Here is a 22667-nt window from a genome sequence, read left to right as displayed (position 1 = left end):
ATGGCTGGAGCAAACAGGCTGAGGCAAAATGAATTATCCCCACCTAGCCTTTTATCCCAACTAAATGCACCATGGTTTGGTCATTATTGCTGAAGTAATTACTCTGATTTTGCAATCTGTATTTCGCATTTTTTTCCCAGATTTATTTCTCAATTTAGCAAATATTATTTATATAGTGCCATAAATATGCATGATATGTTACTGACAAAAAGTACAATACTTGCCCTGAAAATCTTTCAATCTTGAGTGTTAGTTCTGCAAGCTGTTTTGTAATGACAGATGCTAACACAAATTTCTAGGGAAGCAAAAATTAGAATGTCCAAATCTAGTAGAATAGCGGCAAGGCCATATTCATAAAATGCACGCTGTGCTTCTTTCGTACATTAGAAGCAAACACTGTCTTGTTGTCTTTAAAAGAAAACCATAAATTACTGTCTGAAATTATCTTGTTGTACATAGGCATAATAATAATTCTATTTTAACATTACAGGTAAAACATAGCTCCTTTTGGGTTTTACTTTCCAAATTCCACTTAAGCACATTGCAGAATTCCCCATCAGAGAGTATAAAGAGTGGGGCAACCCCAGCTGTCTCGCAGTTCCTTTGCCTATTACAGAATCCAGGTTTTAAAGGACTTCACAGTAGTGGGAAAGGATGCTGGGTCATTGAATATTTATGGAAAATGCATCTTGAAAAACAGTAATTACTTTAAGGCAATTAACCGTTTCTTCTTTAAGTGCTTGTCCGTATGTATTCCACTCTTGGTAACGCACAAGTAATAACCTAATTTTTAAGAAGGGGGTGCTCAGACTCTAGCTGAATAGTGATTATAAGACAGCTCTGCCAAAGTGGGAATCAGATCTTATTGCCTCTACTAAGGAGTAAAGTTTTGTAAATGTACGTACCAAACCACATATTGCTGTCCTACAGATTTCTAAGTTTGCAAAGTTTCAGAGTAGCAGCTGTGTTAGTCTGTATCCGCAAAAGGAAAAGGAGTACTTGTGGCACCTTAGAGGCTAACAAATTTATTTGTGCATAAGCTTTCGTGAGTGAAGTGAGCTGTAGCTCACGAAAGCTTATGCTCAAATAAATTTGTTAGTCTCTCAGGTGCCACAAGTACTCCTTTTCTTTTTAAGACTGCAAAGTTTCTCAAAGAACATGGCAAAGCTGCCAAATCCCTGATGGAAAGGGCTGTAATTCTTCATGGTGGGTCTAAGCTAGTTAAATCACAGCATGTCTTAATGCGTGTAGAAATCCAATTAGATAATTTCTGGGTCAGTATAACCTGACTTTTTACCCTATCTGTGTAAACGACAAAGTTCCCAGTGGAGGGGAGCACCCTAAAAGGCCTAGTCCCGTCTACATAAAAAGACAGCGTACAAAAGGGTGTGAAGTCTGGCTTCTCCCTTTTGTTGGAATGAGGTTTATGGAAGATGACAAGTAGGTGTAGCAATTGGTTGAGAAGGAAGTCACAACCTACCTTTGGTAAAAATTTTGAATGAGGTGTCAAGTACATAGAGAGGTCCTGTGATAAGTGCTTTTATTTCTCCCACCCTTCTAGCAGATGTTATTGTTACTAGGAAATCTGTTTTGATGGATAGGCAGAAAAGGTAATTTGTAGCTAGGGGCTCAGATGGTGAACGCATCAATCTGGTCAGCATTAATATCTCAAGGAAGGGGTGGCTGCCCAAGACTACATATGCATAAGGCGTTTCAGGAATCTAACAAGTGTAGGGTGTGAAAATACTGAATTGCAGGATAGTTAGCTGTATTGCTGCCACGTGGTCCTTTAAGAAGCTCATAACTAGTCCGGAATTGAATAGGTAGTCCTCAATAGCAGGTATTGGAGCCTCAGTCAGAGATAACTGATGTTAGAATTACCAAAATTTATAATGTCAATGAGGCCAAAAGAGCTGCTGGAGCAGCTCCATGAACCCTGATGGGATAGAAACCAATTAAGGGAAAGAGACAATATGGAGGCAAAACCCCCTGAAACATGTAATAGAGATTACACAAAGACTGTGGTTTTGAAGGCACTGGAGAGCTATTTAGCACAGATCATAACAGTAGGCAGTGCTGTAATTCAAAGAGCCTAGGATCTCAGGAGTGGGAGATTTAGAAACCAGGGATCAATAACGTCCTGCCATCCATGATTTCATGAAACTGTGCTCCTTATCTCTTGATTTTTCTCTATAATCCAGGAGAAAAAGAAGGTGGACATTTGTGAATCCTCTCCAAACCATGACAGGAATCAGCTTCTATGCTTCCTGAAACAGGAAGTAAGAAACAGAGATAAGTCCTGAATAGTTCAAAATTTTTGGGAAATATGGGAGGGCACACTGGAACTCAGACTTATCTCTAGTGAAAGGGTGTGATCAGAAATGGGGAAGTGCTAAACTTGCACGTAGGTGAATTAGAATTAGTTTCCTCCTATTTCCTACTGGAAATGCCATATTCCAGTATGGTATTTGGATTACCCTGTTTTTCCTGTTTATGGATTGGTGTAGAAGAGACAAAAAAATATGCTTATTAAATTGATATTACTGATTCTTAATACAAAATATCCATGGGTGTAACTGTAAATAAAGAGATCAGTGTTACCAAAAAAGAGTCTTTAAATGTATTATTCCAAAGGAAAAATTTTAGCAACATGCAAAGAAGATTCCAAAAAAATTTCAAAAATGCCTACATGACTTAGCTTCTCAAGTCCCATTTTCAAAATTAACTTAGGGCTTGTCTACACAAACATACAGTTTGTGGCAAGCTGGGGTGTAAATCAACCCTGCACTGGCCTGCCATGCACTAACTGTCCATGTGGGCCCTGCTGATGTGCACTAACAGTTCCTTAGTATGCTTTAATCCATCCCACTTGGCAATGGGGTAGTAGACATCAGCAAGGTCTACACAGACAGTCAGTGTGCAGCAGGTTAGTGTGAGGTAGATTCCCATCTCAGCTTGGCGTGAACTAAATGTTCGTGTAGACAAGCCCTTAGGCATTTAGGAGTCTAAGTCTCATTAAAAGTTAGTGAAATGCCTGTAAAAGCCTTCAATATCTTCAGTCTCATTTTATTTTAAAAAATGTATAACATATCTGCAGCATCACAAGAAAAAAAACAACCCTGAAATAATAACCAAGAAGTCGCTGAATTATGATTTTGTGGTTAAGGTGCTGAACTGAGATTCTGGAGATCTGGGTTCAAATCCTGTCTCTGCCACAGGCAGCATTCATGCCACTGTGGCCCCGAGTAAACCACTTACATCACTCTGTCTCTGTTCCCCATCTGCAAAATGGGGACAATAATGCTTCCTTTCTCTCACCGTTTGTTTTGTCTTGTCCATTTACATCGTAAGATCTTTGGGACAAAGACTGTCTTTCACTTTGTACATTCAGCACTGAACACCGTAGGCCCCTGATCTTGGTTGGGACCTCTAGGTGCTACCACAACGGTTATTGTACTGCAACAGTATTTGATGATAATTAATTCCTTAGGAAAGAAGGTGCAAGCGGGGAGAGAACCAAAATGTACCCACCATGAGATTGGTACACAACTGAAATAGCTGCTTCCCAAAATCTTAGGTCCCTCTCAAGAAACAACATTCATAAATGGCTGAAAACCACACTTTGGTAAATTAAAAAAAAAAATCACAACTTTTAAAAGAATTATCCCAAATAATGTGGCGCTAGATCACTGCATTTCAACTTATTACTGATCTTGTTCTCCAATGGTAATGGAAACGTCAAGTCTTATACGTTAATAAATAACATTTATTTTGAATGCTGTAGTGACTTCCACCTAAATATGCTCACATTACAATTGGATAAAAATTACTAATGTCATTGAATTTTACATGTTAAAAGTTAATGTCAGAAGGCATAAACAATGCATATAAATTACTATAATACCCGTTTCAGAGTAGCAGCATTGTTAGCCTGTATCTGCAAAAAGAAAAGGAGTACTTGTGGCACCTTAGAGACTAACAAATTTATTTGAGTATAAGCTTTCGTGAGCTACAGCTCACCTCATCCGATACATGCAGTGGAAAATACAGTGGGGAGATTTTATATACACAGAGAACATGAAACAATGCGTGTTACCATACTCACTATAACAAGAGTGATCAGGTAAGGTGAGCTATTACCATCAGGAGGAAAAAAATACAAAAACAAAAAAAAAACCCTTTTGTAGTGATAATCAAGGTGGGCCATTTCCAGCAGTTGACAAGAACGTGCACAGGTTCTTGTCAGCTGCTGGAAATGGCTCACCTTGATTATCACTACAAAAGGTTGTTTTTTTTCTCTCCTGCTGGTAATAGCTCACTTTACCTGATCACTCTTGTTACAGTGTGCATGGTAACACCCTTTGTTTCATGTTCTCTGTGTATATATAATCTCCCCACTGCATTTTCCACTGCAAGCATCCGATGAAGTGAGCTGTAGCTCACGAAAGCTTATGCTCAAATAAATTTGTTAGTCTCTAAGGTGCAAAAAGTACTCCTTTTATAATACTTGTAAATATTTATACTAAGTTGCAGACACAGTAATTTGTCAGATTTAAATGAAAAGATTGGTCTACAGATGCAGGCTGTGAATACACAATTGTTGCATCAACTGTAATCTTTCCAAGCCACCTGTATCTTATCTCTACCCGCCAACCTGTGTTAGATTAAAGCTAATATAATTCAGGCTATGAATTTTAACCAATTCAGAGTATCAATTTATGCATAGCAGGAAATTATGCAGTAAATTCAAAACAAGAACTAAATTGATCCACCTCTACCTTATTCAGAAAATAACAACATTAAAGATGGTATCAAAGTGGATTTTTACAGAGAAACCCAAACCTATAATTATTACAAATTACACTAAACTGCACACAATAGATGAAAAACAATTCATATCGCCACAATTATTCTTTCGAACTTGCAAATTCTGTACTGATCTTTTTCCCTTTTTAAATTTAAGTATGCTAGACAGGAAAAATCACAGTGAAGCTCCTTAACTTGCAGAGCCAACTTTGCTTATGGCAGTGTTTATTTTTCATAAAAGGTAGGAAAAAAGTATGTAACAACGTAAAAATAGTATACAATTGTGGTTTCAGCTGCAATACACTGTCAAGATCTCAGTATAAAATTTAGGGTCAAATTTCAGGGTCTCTATACCATCTTCAATCTCTTGGACCTCTCTACTGCTGCCACGATCAATCACAACCTCCAAAAAATATTGTCCTTCCTTGGCTTTTGTGACTTAAATCCTCCTACTACTCTGATGATTTGTTCAATGCTTCTTTCAAGATTTTTTCCCCCTACTCTCCAGGGGATTGCCAGAGAGATCTCATCAACTCACACAAATTCAACCGCCATCCATCTATATCTGGGGCGGGCAAACTTTTTGGTCTGAGGGCCACATCGGGATATGGAAATTGTCTGGTGGGCCATGAATGCTCATGAAACTGGGGGTAGGGGTGTGGGGGGGGGGGGTGAGGGCTCCAGCTAGGGGTTTGGGCTTTGAGGTGGGGTCAGAAATGAGCATTCAGGGTGCACGAGGGGACTCCGGGTTGGGGTACCAGGAGGTGAGGGCTCTGGGGTGGGGTTGGGGATGAGGGGTTTAGGGTGGAGGAGAAAGATCAGGGCTGGGGCAGGGGATTGGGGTACGGGGGAGGGGTGTGAGGGCTCCAGCTGGGGGTGCGGTCTCAGGGGTGGGGACAGGAATGAGGAGTTTGGGGTGCAGGAAGGTGCTCCAGGCTGGGACCAATGGGTTTGGAGGGCAGGAGGGGGATCAGGGATGGGGCAGGCTTGTGGGGCGTGTGAAGGCAGTGGCTGGGAGTGCGGGCTCTGGGGATGAGGGGCTTGGGGTACAAAAGGGGGCTCTGGGCTGGGATCGAGAGGTTCAGAGGGCGGGAGGGAGATCAGGGCTGTGGCAGGGGATTGGGTCGTGGGGGGAGGGGGTCCTCAGGGGTGCAGGCTCCGGGCGGCGCTTACTGCAAGCAGCTCCCGGAAGCATGTCCCCTCTCCGGCTCCAAGGTGCAGGCAGGTGGCTCTGCGCGCTGCCCCATCCACAGGCATCACCCCAGCAGCTCCCATTGGCCGGGACTACGGCCAGTGGGAGCTGTGGGGGTGGCAACTGCGGACAGGGCGGTGCGCATGGCCGCCTGGCCCCATCTCCACGTACAACGTAGGAGCCCGAGGGGGGGTCGAGTCAAATCCTGGGAGCCGCACCGAGCGGGGCAAGCTCCCGATCCCACTCCCCAGCTGGGGCTGAGGGCTCTATTAAATGGTCTCTCCCATGAAAAACCCTTCCCACGCAAAATAATTCCAATAATGTATGCGCTCAATCAATTGCAAGAATTTCTGATAATGAACTGAAAAATCTAAAGAAACTGTCACTTTAATTGAGCCAATTTATTTCCAAAAATGCCTCCAAAATCTCGAGACAGTATACTCTAGTGAACAGAGCACGGGATTGGGAGTAAAGAGACCTTGTTCTATTCCTGGCTCTATTACTGATCTTCTGCACTCTTTGGGAAGCCACTGCACCTCTCTGTACCTCTGTTTCCCCTCCCTACCCTTCATTTGTCTGTTCAGCCAACAGACTCTTTGAACCTGGGACTGTTGCCTACTATGTAACTGTACAGAGCACAGCCCAATCCTGATTTTGGAGCCTCTAGGTACTGTTGTAACATAAAATAAACAGCATCTCCTGGAACATTTCCAAATCAACTTTCAATTGGCATATCAGCTCCCCAAATAAAAATATTTCTTCCCATAAATGAAATAAACATTTCTGTACGATATTGGAATATTTGGATTCTTCTATTTATATAATAATAATGTTAATTTTTGTGAGATGGATACTCTCACACCATCTCACTGAAAATATAGGACATGAAACAGCTGATGGATAATTTATTTTTCATCACTAGCAAACAGTGATTAATCCAAATAGCAAAAAAAAAAAAAAATCTCAACAGTTCTCAGACTTTTTAACAATATTTATATCCCGTTAACAACCTTTCACAAACTAAAACCACTAGTTAAAAACACAGCAACACTACTAACTGATATTTTTATCCAACATCATAAAATCCATTGCAAAATTATGATGCTATCCTATTAGTTTAATAAAAAATAGTAAATTCCAATTATAAAAGGAAACCCATAAAAGTAAACCTGTCATTCAAACATGCTAGAAACAATCATAATCACTACTATATACTCTACATGCAGTAACTGTGAAATTAATACACATTTTTTTTCTCCCAAGTAGCAAAATGAACAAGCTCTATCTTCACAAGCCTTTTTCAAATTTAATCCTAAATCAAATGAACTCACCGAAAGCACCCAATAAAATGTAAGATTTCATCACCAGAATCATTAATTAGCAAGGCTCTAAGGTGACTTGGCAAAGTTTGTACCCCAAATTATAATAGCTGTGTACAAAACATCAATTTTTACTAGAAAGTTCTAGCAAGCGATAGTTGCCAAGCAAACTGAGCAGAATAAAACAAGCAGTTATATACAGTAAATATATAACATACTGCATTTAAATAAAGCAGTATATATGGCATCAAGAAATGTTACTCACTAGTTTAGTGAGCAGCTGTGGCACACTAAAACAAAATACACTTAAATAAAATCATCAAATTCAGTTCAAACCACAAATGGGAAAATCTAATAAATGTATCTAAACAGTAACACAAATGTCTTTTGAAAAAATTATAACATGTCTACAATACTGGAAAGGTCTTGTCATTATTACATTACCACCTAATTCTTTATAATACTATTGAACATCTGGCTTCCTTGATGCTGAGTTCCAATTGCACAATGACAAATGATGGCAAGTTAAATTCAAAATGAGAGATTTAAGTATATTGAGGTTAATGTCTACCTTTAAATCATAATAATTTAACAGGTCTTCTGGGATTAGACTAAAAACTGAAACAATTGAACTTTCAGCTTTCAGCAACACTTCACTGCCTGATGGCTCAGGAGACAGCACTGATATGTAAAGCCCTGTGTGGATACAAAATTTGTAACTGAATTCAATCCATGCTCTGCAAACGTGGTCCACACATATCCATGGATATAAAGCGGATATCCGCAGATTTGCAAGGCTTTACATATAAAATTTGGATCTGCATCCACCTGCAATCTGCAAACATGATTAGCGGATATCCACAGATATAAAACAGATATCCGCAGATTTGCAGGGCTCTACTGATATGCTGTCATCACAAGTAGCTGTGAACATCTCAAGAGCCAGGTAATTACACAAAACAGAGGAAGCATAAAAAGCTTAGCAGACTTCCTGAAAATTGAAGACAATACAAACTTTCCATAACTAGTAATATATTGTACAGTTTTCCTGAAAAATCAAAATGTTAACTATTTTAGTGTTACTAGATATTGGGAAGTTCCTGAATATTAACTCATGCAGTACACAATCTCTTGCAAGTCATAGTCTGTCTAAACACAACCATTCATTCATAGGACCAGACTAACTAGTATTTCAAGAAATGAGACACATCAATAAGTTTTGGTGAACCCTTGCAATTTTATTGAGAGTCTTGTGATATTTGGTGATTTTTTTTAAAGTTCCAGATGCTAGAAGAAAGAAATACTCATGAAATCTCTCTCTCTCTCTCTCTCCTTTTTTTTAGTTTCTAGTCCGTATGGTTGTGGAAATAAAGCTTGCAGACATGAAGTGAGTGCACCCTAACAGCTCACAGAAGGCAAGACAAATAAAAAATACCCCAACTTTATTATTTTTTAAAAATCCATTTTTTTTTTTTAACCAAATCTCTTGATTTTAAGGGGCTTAACTCATGAGTTTTGACTCCTGAAGTTAGCAAAAGTGCAACAGTTTCTCTGCAAACATGTCAGCAATGAGTAAATTCTGTAGCACAGAAAAGGCTTTAAGTGACCATTCAACTGGCAATCCCTGCCTCAAGAAACGTGAACAAGTGCCAATAGAGGGGTAGCTGCATACATACATACATAGAGAGCTATATAAGAAAGTTTGCATAGTGTCTGCCTATTGTATATATGTCCACAATTCAAGAAGGATGTTGATATAAATTGGAGAGACTACAGAGAAGAGCCACAAGAATGATCAAAGAACTAGAAAACGTGCCTTGTAGCGACAGAGTCAAAGAGCTCAATTTATTTACCTTGATAAAGAGAAGGTTAAGGAGGAACTCAATTACAGTCCATAAACACCTACTTGGCGAACAAATATTTGATAATGGGCTCTTCACTCTAGCAAAGAAAGATATAACATGATTCAATGGTTGGAAGTTGAAGCTAGAAAAATTCAGACTGGACATTAGGCATAAATTAACCATTGGAACAATTTACGAAGGGTAGTGGTGGATTCTCTATCACTGACAATTTTAAAATCCAGATTGGACATTTTTCTAAAAGACATGCTCTAGGAATTATTTGTGGGAAATTCTATGGCCTGTGTTATACAGCAGATGATTACCACAGTCCCTTCTGGCCTTTAAATCTATGTCTCCGGCCAGTGCCATTAGAGAAAACACTCACCATGCTGAAGAGTCTTTGCTTACGACACTCAAGTAGATGCAGAAATAAAACACATTGGTAACTAGACTAAAGGCTGAGGCCATAATTCTTACTGAAGTAATTCAAACTGTCCCATTATCTGGCAGTCAACATGTCCACCAGTGCACATAATTACAAGGGCAAAGGGTATTCATCTTTTGCCACAGACATTACAGAGATGTGTCCCCACCTATGCCACAACTCCCCAAATGTACCAATATCAGAGGGGAACATTTCTGCTAGTGGGGTGAGTGAGTGTGAGTGGGTGGGAGGGGTAAGGGATGTATGCTAAAATTATTTATTCTTGTGCCTGTGAAGTAACAAGCCTGTTATGTAAGTACCTTGAGGGGGCATACACAATTTTATAAAGCAGTTTTTATCCTTTTCTTAAATTGTGTATAAAACCTCTTGTGATGAAATTTTATTTTCATAATTTAAGCTGACATTACCAAGTGGCAGAAGGAAGCAAAACTACATAATAATTAACTGTAATTACCTAATGAGGATTTATAATTGCACACTATAAATACATATACTTGCAGTGTACCAATTATGTAATTGGCAGTACTCAAGTTGTAAAACTAAAAGTATGGGGATGTTACTCTCGACTTTGGGAGCAGGCTTCTGTTTACAGCAGAAGCTGTCATGAGCAGAACAACCTAGGGACCCATTTCTCATACTGGTGGTGGGAATTAAGTGACAAACAGCCTACATCACTTCACTTTAAATACTGAAATTGAGATGTGTAAATTATGTTGCAAACAAGTCTGTCCATGCAAAAATAAATAAATAAATAAATTGGAGAACCTCATATGCACGCAGACTATAATAAACAAATAATAAAGATGTGAATAAATATAGCCTGAAAATCTTCTCACTTCAAGATAATTCAGTAAATTTGTGGCTTTTAAAAAATTCTGTTTTACATAAAAAACCTCCAGGATTTCACCTGAAATTTTCTCATTAGGAAAAGTCAGTTTTTGCTAAAATCATCTTTTTCTCTTGGTTAATATTGCATACATGTAAGTTTTCCTTCCCAACACTGCATAAATAAAATTAAAAAACTAGGCAAAAACTGTTCCAAATACAACCCCAAAGATCTTTTAATACTGAGCATGTGGAGAATGACTTCACCAGGATGGGAAAACGTTTTTATAAGACAATAGGATCATTAAGGTGGAATTCCCTCATCTTCTTGTAAAGGAATTTTGGATGTTTCTGAAGCCCTGACATATCCTGGTAAAATTTAGATAAGTTGGATAAAAGTCACCAGGACTTGAAATTTGCTCACTCTGCAAGCTGTCTCTAGGAAAATCATCTTTTATGTAAGGCTATTGACATAGACCCACATGACAGTCTCATAAATAAACAAGGGAAGGGTAGTCTAGATGAAATTACTATCAGATGGGTGCACAACTGTTCGACATACCATACACAAAGTGCAGTTATCTATGATTCGTTGTCAGACAGGGAGGGTGTATCTAGTGGAGTCTCACAGAGGTCAGTCTTCGGTCTGGAAATATTCAATATTTTCATGAATTACTTGGATAAGAACATAAGATAATGGATTGGAAAATCTGTTTATATAATACGCAACTGATACCAAGCTGGGAGGGGTTGCAAGCACTTTGTGAGGCAGGATTAGAATTCAAAATGACTGAGACAAATTGGAGAACTGGTCTGAATTCAACAGGATGAAATTAAACAAAAACAAGTGCACAGTGTTTCACTGAGGAAGAAAAAATCAAAAGCACAACTACAAAATGGGAAATAGCAGGCTAAGTGGTAGTCCTGCTGAAAAGAATCTGAGGTTATAGTAGATCATGAATTGAATATGAGTCAACAATGTGATGCAGTTGCAAAAAAGGCAATTTTGGGGGCTATTTGCAGCTGGAGTACTGTGTCCAAATCTAGACACCATACTTTAGGAAAGATGTGGGCAAACTGGAGAGAGTCCAGAGGACAGCAACAAAATGACGAAAGATTTAGAAAAGCTGACCAATGAGGAAAGGTTAAAACCAACATGGTTAGTCTTCAGAAAAGAAGATTTTACAGGATCTGAGTGGTTCAAAAGAACCTTTCATCCGTTTTATCACGCCCACATTAACATCCCACATCTCAAGGGACTTTTTAGTTGTTGATAATTACTTATTTTTATTGTTGTTATAGTATTTGGGATCACTAGTTACCAGGATCCCATTGTGCTAGGTGCTGTACAAAAAGAGAACAAAAAGACAGTCTTCTGCTCCGAAGAGCTTACAATGTAAGTATAAAGCAATAGATAACAGATGGATAGAGAGACAGATGTGGGGATACAAGGAAACAGTGGGTCTCACCACACTAGCAGCCTAGCTTTTGTCAGATTTTTTGTAGGCATCCTGGCAGAGAGCTTTATGGAGCGATCTGAAGGAGGATAATGAGGTAATTTTGCAGATTTTTACAGGAAGCTCCTCCCAAGCATGAGCAACAGCATGGGAGAAAGCATGAAGGTGCCTGGTTGAAGATTTATCAAGTGAGTGACAAATGTTGGCTTCAAAAGCCAACTGGAGGCAGGAGTCGACACCTCTTTGAGTAGGGTGGGGATAGTCTGTGAGAGGCCTTGAAAGTGAATACAAGTAGGTTATAATATATGTGATAGAGAGTGGAAGCCACTGGAGGATGCAAATAGAGGAGTGACATGGTCAAAGAGATGGGTAGAAGACTGATCTTTGCAGCAGCATTCTGAATGGATATGAGCAGGGCAAGGCTGCAATTGTCAAGGCCCTAGAGAAGGATGTTGCAGTAATCCTGATGCAAGATAAGTACCTGGAGGAGAGTTTTAGTTGTGTGGATGGATATCAAAGGTTTTATCTTAGCGATGTTATGCAGAAAGAATCTGCAAGATTTAGACACAGCCTGGATGTGAAAATCTAGAGGCGTTTGAGTCAAAGGTCACACCCAGATTACAGGCCCTTTGTGTCAGGCAGGATGGTGGTGTTGTCCACACTGACTGAGACAGGAAGTAGCAGGAAGGGCTTAGGGGGAGTAATATTAAGAGCTCTGTTTTAGCCATGTTGGGCTTGATATGACAGCTAGACCCTCACAAGGAGATGTCAGAGAGACAGGTCAAGGTTTTAGTTTGAATAGAAGGTGATAGATCTGGAGCAAAGAGGCAGACTGGTGAGTTGGCAGCACAGAGAAGGTAGTTGAATTTATGTTTGCAGGTGATATTACAGAAATAAGGTGCAGTGGGGGAAGAGAAGTGGACAGAGCCCCGTGGAACTCTCACAGAAAGTTGAAGGGGGATGAGGAAGAACACTAGAGGATATACTGAATGAGCAATTAGATAAGTAGGAGGAGAACCAGGAGTGGACAGAATTATGGACACTAAAGAAGGAAATGCCAAAGCTGGCTGACAGGCCAAGGATCATGAAGGTGGTATATTAGTTCTGTGCTTTAGCAAAGAATAGGTTACTAGATATTTTGGTGAAAGCAGTTTCAATTGAGTGCACATTGTAATCAGTGTGTTTAAACAGCTGAGATGAAAGGGAGATGGGGTAGTATTTGGAGAAACAGTGGAGTCAAAGGTGGGTTTTTTAAATCTGGGAAAGACTAAAGCAGCTTATGTTTTGAGGGGAAAGAGTCATGGGAAAGAAGTTCAGGCGAAGAGTAGGGAAGGCATGACAGTGGGCACAAGGGATATCAGGGGAGGGCATGGGGTTCACTGATGGAAGTGGAGGGGTTAGAGGAGGAGAGCAGATTAGAAGCTTGTGTGTCTCATGCTGGAGGAGGTGTCACAACCCAAGGGCCCCCTCCCTTAGGGGGTCCCCTGGGGAGGCAAATCAGCATTTTATGTTGCTAATGCTGTGAAAGCATTACAAGGCATGTTGGGGAAGGTTTAAAGGTGTGAGTGTGGAGTGGAAGATTCTTTTGCTGGTTGCGAGAGGCCTAAAGTGGGGCGGAAGGAGAAAGGAATGGGTTAACTTGACGATCCAGGTCCGAAGATAAGACGCTGGCTCCCGCCCAAGGCCACAGCACACAACCGACGCTGGGCTGCCTGCCCAGAAAGATGGGGGCCTGGATTCCCCCACCCCCGACTGTGAGAAAGGAAGATTCAGCTGCACAAACCTGCAGGGGCTGTAAAACCCAGCGAGAAAGTGAAGGCCGGTGAGGGGGTAAACAACCGCTGTAGTGTCCCTGAAGCCGATGTGTTTTGGGAAAGCTGAAGAAGCCAATAAGGCCGGTTTGGACTGGTAGAACCAGCATGGGGAACAAAGGGCCCTGAAGGAGACGCCCCCAAGAGACTCCATGACTTAAAAACCCTCCTGGGAGCTGAGGCAAATCGGAGATCAACAGTGGACCCTGGACGACCTGTGAACAGGACAGAACTCCCGTTCACCCTTCCCCCTCTCCTTCTTACGTTACACCCAGGCTTGGCCAGCCTCGGGTAGTGTGGGTGTGAGTATGAAAGTGGGTTAGGGCTTGGGGCACTAACGCTTTCTTCCTTCCTTTGAGTGACCTGAGTGACCACTCCCCAGCACTCTCCCCTGTTATTATTTTATCAATAAAGCTTTAAAACTCAGTTACTTGGTGTGCTCCGTCATCTCCTCCCCCAACGATTCTGCGGCCTCAGCCTGATCACCTGATGCCTCAGGCAGATTGGTAAAGGAAATCTGTCACAGAGGAGAGAGTGTAGGAAAGGAAGGCCTCGTTGTATTTTGTCATTTTTCTTTTGGAAGAAATTGACAAGATCCTGCACAGAGAGACAAGTGGAGGCAGAAAGAGGAGAGGGTTTTGAGACGTGAGACAAAGGTGTCAAAAAGGCAGCTGGGATTGTGGGTGTGGGATTCAATTCAATTTGCGAAGCACAGTTGCTTAGCAAGGAAGATGGCAGAATTGAAGAAAGAGAAATTAATTTGTAGTGAAGGAAGTCAGTCTGGTCACAGGATTTCTGTCAGAGATGCTCTGAAATATGAGAGCAGAAGCATTAGAAGTGGATGTTGCAGGTGAGCCAGGGATGGGGGCTGGCGGGGCAGACTTTGCAATGGGAGAGAGGTCAAAAGAGTTAAGGATGGGAGAGAGTGAATCCTAGAGAGAATCAACAGCCACATCAAAGGCAGAAAGGGAAGAGAGGATAGGGAGGAGATGAGAAACCACTTATGGACTGGAAGTCATGGAAAGGCGAAGTCACCGGATGGGAGTTAAAGTCAGGCTCCACTTTGTACCTGCAGCAGGAATTCAGCCACTTTGATATGAAAAATAAAGTGAAGCGTTGCAGAGCATAGAGCTAGCCTGCTACTGCCTATACTTCAGGGCTCACCAATCTAATATCTAGATTTTGTATAGCACGCGTAGTAAGCATTGCTGGAGACTAGGAGTAGTGAATACCCTTAATGGCTCCTGGTAAGCTTGGACGCCTGGGTACTGCACTTCATTTAGTGGGGTTGCAAGATCAGCAGCTTTACAACAATCTGCTCACCTTCTGCTATTGATGACTTGACAAAACTGCTCTTCTCCTCCCTATCTTAAACTAGAGTAGATAAAGTGCTGCTCTAACTAGCACCAACAAAACTGCCCTCAAGGGACCAAGATTGCCAGAGTACATCATACTCTGACCCTGACCCTTCTCACCCCATAATCCTCCCCATATTGTTGTTGCTGGGTGCTGGAATTTATTCAGTCCACTTTATGATTATATAGATAAAAACTTGAGGTGGTATGTTTATTGTAGGATCAATATACTTTGGCTCAAATGTTTCTCAGTCTAGGACTAGGCAGGTTATTATCAAGCTAAAAGGGAGCATCCTCATGCCTTTGAATCCTGCAACTCTTAACACACATGCTACCTAGAAAGGATTAGCCATCACTCCCACAAGGAATTCACTTTTTAAAAAACAATTTACTAATACACAAACTATGTGTTGCATATTATTCAAAGCTGTTCTGCAATGCACATACTTTTCTACAAAGATGATGTCTTTCACTAAAGTAGCCAATGCTTTGTCAAAGAGCCTCTTCCATAAGGCCCCACAACTGTCCCCAGACTAGAAAATCCACCACTCCTTCCACTGTTTTAGGATAGAGGGGGCATTATTGAAGGGCTTCTGGCAATAGACAATATATTGGTGAAGTGAAGAAACAGATTGACAGAGCCAGAAGGGTACCCAAAAGTCACCTACTACAAGACAGGCCCAACAAAGAAAGTAACAGAACGCCACTAGCCATCACCTTCAGCCCCACAACGAAAACCTCTCCAGCGCATCATCAAGGATCTACAATCCATCCTGAAGGATGATCCCTCATTCTCACAGACCTTGGGGGACAGGCCAGTCCTCGCTTACAGACAGCCCCCCAGCCTGAAGCAGATACTCACCAGCAACTACACACCACGCAACAAAAACACTAACCCCAGGAACCAAACCCTGCAACAAACCCCAGTGCCAACTATGTCCGCATATCTATTCAAGGGACACCATCATAGGACCTAACCACATCAGCCACACCATCAGGGGCTCGTTCACCTGCACATCTATCAATGTGATATATGCCATCATGTGCCAGCAATGCCCCTCTGCCATGTACATTGGCCAAACAGGATAGTCTCTGCACAAAAGAATAAATGGACACAAATCTGACATCAGGAATTGTAGCATTCAAAAACCAGTAGGAGAATACTTCAATCTCCCTGGTCACTCAATAACAGATTTAAAAGTGGCAGTTCTTCAACAAAAAAAACAGACTCCAACGAGAAACTGCAGAACTGGAATTAATTTGCAAACTGGACACCATCAAATTAGGGCTGAATAGAGACTGCGAGTGGATGGGTCACTACAGAAACTAAATAAATTTGTTAGTTTCTAAGGTGCCACAAGTACTCCTCATTGTTTTAACAAAAACTAATTTTCCTTTGCTAAATACTCAAACCTTCTTGTCAACTGTTTGAAATGGGCGACTTTGTTTATATTGGCCTCATTAACACTACAAAAGTGATTTCCACTCCTTCTTGTCAAATGTTGAAAATTGCCTACTTCCAAGTTAAATTGAATTGGCTTCTTAGCACTGAACCCAAACTTGGTAAGGCAACTCCCATCTTTTTATATGCTGTGTATTTATATCTCCCTACTGTATGTTCCACTCCATGCATCTGATGAAGTGGCGTTTAGCTCACGAAAGCTTATGCCCAAATAAATGTGTTAGTCTCTAAAGTGTCACAAGGACTCCTCATTGTTTTTGCTGATACAGACTAACACGGCTACCACTCTGAAACCTGATTATTATTTCCCTCTCACAGTGTTTGCAAGTTGTTCAAATGTTACATCAGAGAACAGAAGGCTATCTGTGGTACCTAAGTTTTTAATTATGATGAATATCACTAACAATTTTTGTTACTTTACCTGTCCTTCAACTATCCTCATGAGCCAAGAGAGAGCAAATTATAACAATTATCTCAATGAAAATGAAAATGCACATTTTCTTTTGTTGTAAATAGGCTTGCCAGAGGCTTAGCCTACTCATCATTAAAAGATTCCTTTGTAACTCAAGTCCTTCTGTTGGACAGAGAAAAATGAAAAAGTCAAAGATTTAGCAATGTGAAAAACCGCAACTTAAACACCAATCTTTTGTTCAGTAAGCCTTTGTGCTATAATTACTTTATCAAAGTAATCACAAGTTCCTATTATAAATGAAAAGAAGAGTCTGAACTATATTATGTCTGTATTCAAAGTTCTACAATATTTTCTCATTATATTACAACGGTGTGGCAGTGCCACTCTAATTGAGCTTTCGTCATGACATCTGTTGAAAGGTTGACCTTTCTAAGTCCTCTAAATTCAACATGCTTCGTCAGATGTCTTTGGAATTTGGTATGCCTCAGAAGGGTGCAGGTTAGAGTTAGTGATGCAAATTTACAGTTATTTGAGCCAGAGGTTTTGGAGACACAACCTCCCCTGACCCCCCACCCCTTAGCCATTTTTCAAAAAGTTTCCAGGTTTGGAGGGTGGAGGGGGGTTTGCCCAGTGTTAGAGAACAAATTATTGATACGATGCACATCAAAATGGTCCCAATCTGTCGAGTTTTACCCAAGGCAGTGCGTGGCACCCACTAAATATTTGGAGGACCCAAACTGAGAATAGCATTTACGAAAATGTTAATTTTGTACACATTCACTAATACAGAAAAGCAGTGAAAGGATTTCTATTCCCACCATCTTTATTCTCTGAAATCCAAGTGGTTAATCAAAATACTTGAAATTTGGTGTTACACATGGGAGTGTGAGGTAGTGTTAATGATCCCCATTTGGGGTCATTTGACCAAGGGGTTCTTGAGTTATAGCTTCCATAAAAAGTTTTCCTTCTGCTGCATTTTACTGTTAAACAGAGGTACTAATGACTGCATGAATCACAGACCTCTTGATGGTTGTGAACTCACCCTTCAACTAACATGTAAAGATAAGTTAATCACAACTCCCCACCTAAGACAAAAGGAGTTTTGGACTAAGTGGCTGGAAGTGAGTCAAGGGTTGCATTTTTATTTTGGTGGAAATCTAATCAATGTCTTCAGAAGGAGAGAAGTAGACACAGAATCATAGAAATGTAAGGCTCAAAGGGCTCTCGAGAAATCATCAAGTGCAGCCACCCTGGGCTGAGCAAGGATCAAGTAAACCTGATAATTTTTGAAAGGTGTTTGTCTAACCTATACTTAAAAACTTTCAATGATGGGGATTCCACAACCTCCCTTGCAAGGCAATTCCAGATGCCAACTTTCCTTATCGTTAGAAAGTTTTTCCTAGTATCCAACCTAAATCTCCCTTACTACAGATGAAGCCCATTACGTTTTGTCCCACACCTTCAGTGGACATGGAGAACAATCGATCACTGTCCTCTTTAGAACAGGACTTAACATATATGAAGAGTATGATCAGGTCTCCCCTCCATCTTCCTTTTTCAAGATTAATCATGCACAGTTTTTTTAACCTTTCCTCATAGGTCAGGTTTTTGAAATCTTTTATAATTGTGTTGCTCTCCTCTGGACTCTCTCCAGTTTGTCCACATCTTTCTAAAGTGTGACATCTAGAATTGGACACAGTACTCCATCAGAAGCCTCACCAGTGCCAAGCAAACTGGGACAATTATCTCTTGTGTTTTACATACAACACTCCTGTTAATACACACTAGAATGGTATTAGCCTTTTTCGCAACTGCATCACGTTGTTGACTCATATTCAATTTGTGATGCACTATAATCCCCAGATTCTTTTCAGCAGTACTACCACCTAGCCTGTTATTTCCCATTTTTCGGTTGTGCATTTGATTTTTCCTTCCTAAATTAAATATTTTTCAATAGTTTTTATTGAATTTCATCTTGCTGAATTCAGACCAATTCTCCAATTTGTCAAGGTTGTTTTGAATTCTATTCCTGACCTTTAAAGTGCTGGCAGCCCTTCCCAGCTTGGCATCATCTTCAAATTCATAAGCAGATTTTCCACTCCATTATCCAAGTCATTAATGAAAATGCTGAATATTTCCAGACCCTGGACTGACCCTAATGGGACCCTACTAGATATGCCCTCCAAGTTTGGCAACAAACCATAACTATTCTTTGAGTACGATCTTTCAACCAGTAGTTTCATCTAGACCACATTTCCTTAGTTTGCTTCTGAGACTATGGTGTCAAAATCCTTACTTAAATCAAGAAACATAATGTCTACTGCTTCCTACCTATCTACCCGGCCAGTAACCCTGTCAAAGAAGGAAATTAGGCTAGATTGGCATGATTTGTTCCTGACAAATCCATACTGACTATTCCTTAAACCCTATCATCCTCTAGATGCTTACAAACTGACTGTTTAATAGTTTGTAGCATTACATTTCCGGGTATTAAAGTTAAGTTGACTGGTCTATAATTCCTCAGGTGCTCTTTGTTCCCCTTTTAAAAGATGGGTGCTATGTCTGCCCTTCTCCAGTCATTGGGGACCTCACCTGTCCTCCATGGGTTCTCAGAGATAACTGCTAACAGTTCTGAGATTGCTTCAACTAGTTCCTTAAGTACCCGAGGATGAGGCCCTGATAACCTGAATACATCTAATGTATCTATATATTCTTTAACCCGTTCTTCCCCCCCCCCCCTCTTTTTTTTTTTTGGCTTGCATTCCTTCCCTCTTGTTGTTATTGTGTTGAGTATCTGGTCACCATTAACCATTTTTAGTGGAGACTAAAGCAAATTAGGCATTAAACCCCTCAGCTGTCTTGATGTCATCAGTTATTAGCAGTCCTTCCCTACTAAGTAGAGGACCTATACTTTCCATTGTATTTCTCTTGTTCCTAATATAGGAGCAAGAACCTCTTCTTGTCTTTTATGTCCCTTGCTTGGAGTAACTCATTCTGTGTCTTTGCCTTTCTGATTTTGTTCCTAAATGTTTATACTATTCTTTTGTACTCCTTCTGTACATGTGAATGCTTCCTGGGAGGGGAAAGGTATTAGGAGGCAGAGGAGTGGAGGAACAGCGGGAGAAGAGTTTGGGGGCTGCCATGAGGGGAGGATTATGGGGAGGGAAATAAATGATAGATGGTAAGGGAGGGGAGAGTGCTTTGGGGCTCAGATGAGGGAAGTGCCAACTCTGCCACTACCACCCAGCACTCCTCCCCCCGCACACGAACCTTCCTGCACCCCACAGCTGACAGTGCACCCCAATCTCCTGCACCCTAGCCCTCTGCAGCCCCTGCTCTGCCACTGCACCCCAATCAACTTGAACCATAACCTTTCTGCATTTAACAACTCAGCCAGTGTATCCCTGCTTCCTTCATCCAAACTCCTGGAAGCCTGAGTTCGGAGAGTGCATCTCAGCTCCTGTGAACCCTCCAGTTCTACCAGTGCACCCCAACCCCCCTGCAGCCTTAGCTCTTCCAGTGCACCCCTACTTTCCTGCATCCCAGCTCTGCCAGTGCATCCTAGCTCCCCCTCACCCCCAGCTATGCCAGTGCCCCCCATCTTCCTGCACACCACCACTCTGCCAGTGCACCCCTACTTTCCTGCAACGCAAACTCCCTGCATCCCACAGCTCTGCCAGTGGACATCAACCCTCCCCCCCTCCCCCGCACCCCAACACTATTCTATTGTAACAGTTGTCCTTTGGTCAGGCACAGCATGAGAGTCAGGTTTTAGGAGGCAGGAAGTAATTGCAGTAGAATGTTTTTATATCAAGTAAAGACTTCAGGGAGATGCATTCCTTGTTCGTGGTGGGGGAGGCCTAGGTACAGTAGTGGGGAGGGGAAATGCAGTGAATGGGTTGAGCCATGGCTGGGGAGGTATGCCAAAGCAGGGCTGATGTGTCTGGCAGGGGGCGGCTGACTCAGTATGCTAATTGTGGGACATGTATGTACAACTGCCTAAATGACTACTAACTCCTAACAGCAGCATATCTTTTCCTGTTAAAAGAAGACTAGGAAATGAAATGACAAAAAACTATGTGAACGCAGAGGTAAGGTTGCTTGGTGGTTTGTCATCCCCTTGCAGAAATTCAACCTTAACTCTGCCCTCTTTCAGCAATGCCCCAATACACCACATTCACACACATACCCTCACTCTGTCACTACTAGAGTTGCTGAAATGTACAAGTTCTTCACCTCCTTTTACATCCCATTCACTCTCACCTACAGGATTCCATCTAACACTATTAAAGGACAAAAAGGAAGTGTCACCTTCCCTCTGTTCCCCTAGTGCTGGCAGAAGCCAACTAGAATTATTTCAATACATTCCAGGTGCAGTCAGCATGTTAGGTGTACATGCACTAAAAGGTGGAGGCAGTTGTTGGGCCTGCTCGATAAAGGTGTGTTGGTGATGTGAGAATATGTGTGGATTACTTTAAGGTGTGTGATAGAGTGGTGATTATTATTATATGAGGAGATCTGTGTTTTGCATCCTCAGATGTGTAAGAACAGAGGGAAGAGCTATGTACCTTCAGGAGCCAGTGTACTTCATTTCAATGCAGAATTGTGTATGTTATATAATTAGCAAGGCACAGATTATTACAAAGGATATGGTCAGTAGCAAGCTGGGATACGAGAGCAGTCTAAGCATTTATTATCTGCATGCAAACCAGGCGCCTATCTCCCAGGGGGTGCCCTGCCCCTTCCTCCAAAGCCCTACCCCCCCGCTGCTTTTTCCGGCCCCCCCAGCCTCTTTCCTGCCCAGTTCCATCCCCTCCCCCAAGCATGCTGCGCCCTCGCTCCTCCTGCCTCCCCCCAGCGTCTCCTGACACCGCAAAACATCTGATCCGTGGAAGGCGGTAGGAGGAAGGGGGAGATGCTGATCAGCAGGGCCCACCGGCAGGCAGGAAGCGCTGGGGGAAGGGGGATGTTCTGGTGGGGGGGCTCCTCCTCACCCCCACCACCGCTCACCTCTCGCCTCCCCTCCCCGCTTGCCTCCCCTGCAGGGCTCCCCAAAGCGTGGGGCCAGGGCTCCGATTCACTGTACCCAAGGGACGGCTCTGATACCAGGTGACGTGAGTATGGTCAGAGTCACGTGTAGCTGTACTGAATGGTGGAAGCAGTCAGTTCTGCTTGGCAGAGGTGTCTTTGCAAGATCTGTGTATTACTCTGACATGTGTGACAGAGCTGTGACTGTGATATAAGGAGACCTACATTTTCCAGTCTCATGTGTTTGAGGAAGGGGAAGGGGTACAACGCGTGCATAATTTCTATGCAGAATTGTGTCAGTTATGTCAATACCAGGGCACAGGGCTTTTATTATAAAGAATATTGTCAGCAAGGAGGTGGAATAAGAGAGCATTCTGATGCTTTAATAATGGTGAAGTGAAATGATGGTAATCTGTGAATAAGTATAAGGGAGTGTGAAGTTACCTAGGGAGGTGGTAGAATCTCCTTCCTTAGAAGTTTTTAAGGTCAGGCTTGACAAAGCCCTAGCTGGGATGATTTAATTGGGGATTGGTCCTGCTTTGAGCAGGGGGTTGGACTAGATGACCTCCTGAGGTCCCTTCCAACCCTGATATTCTATGATTCTATGATTCTAAGTGGTCCTTCAACTGTACGTGTGTGCTGTTCTTTCAGGGGATTTGGCTAGGTATGAGTGTACGCTAGGACCTGGAACCTCCTAAACCTTATAGTGCT

The 22667-nt window shown here is 41.8% G+C and overlaps 1 protein-coding gene across 8 annotated transcripts in view; it reads right to left on the bottom strand.

Annotated features, from left to right (window-relative positions):
* IPO11 (importin 11) overlaps window positions 1–22667 on the bottom strand; it is a 295900-nt gene that overhangs the window by 43870 nt on the left and 229363 nt on the right. Inside the window, exon 29 of one of the 8 annotated variants that reach the window (XR_006291241.1) lies at window positions 9171–9258. The exons of the other annotated variants lie outside the window; for them this stretch is intronic. The gene's annotated coding sequence lies outside the window, so the exon portion shown is untranslated. The remainder of the gene's footprint in view (window positions 1–9170; window positions 9259–22667) is intronic. 8 annotated transcript variants of the gene reach the window in all.

Source organism: Chelonia mydas, chromosome 5 (assembly GCF_015237465.2).
Source record: "Chelonia mydas isolate rCheMyd1 chromosome 5, rCheMyd1.pri.v2, whole genome shotgun sequence".
NCBI lineage: Eukaryota > Metazoa > Chordata > Testudines > Cheloniidae > Chelonia > Chelonia mydas.
This window is presented reverse-complemented; position numbering and strand designations above follow the sequence as displayed.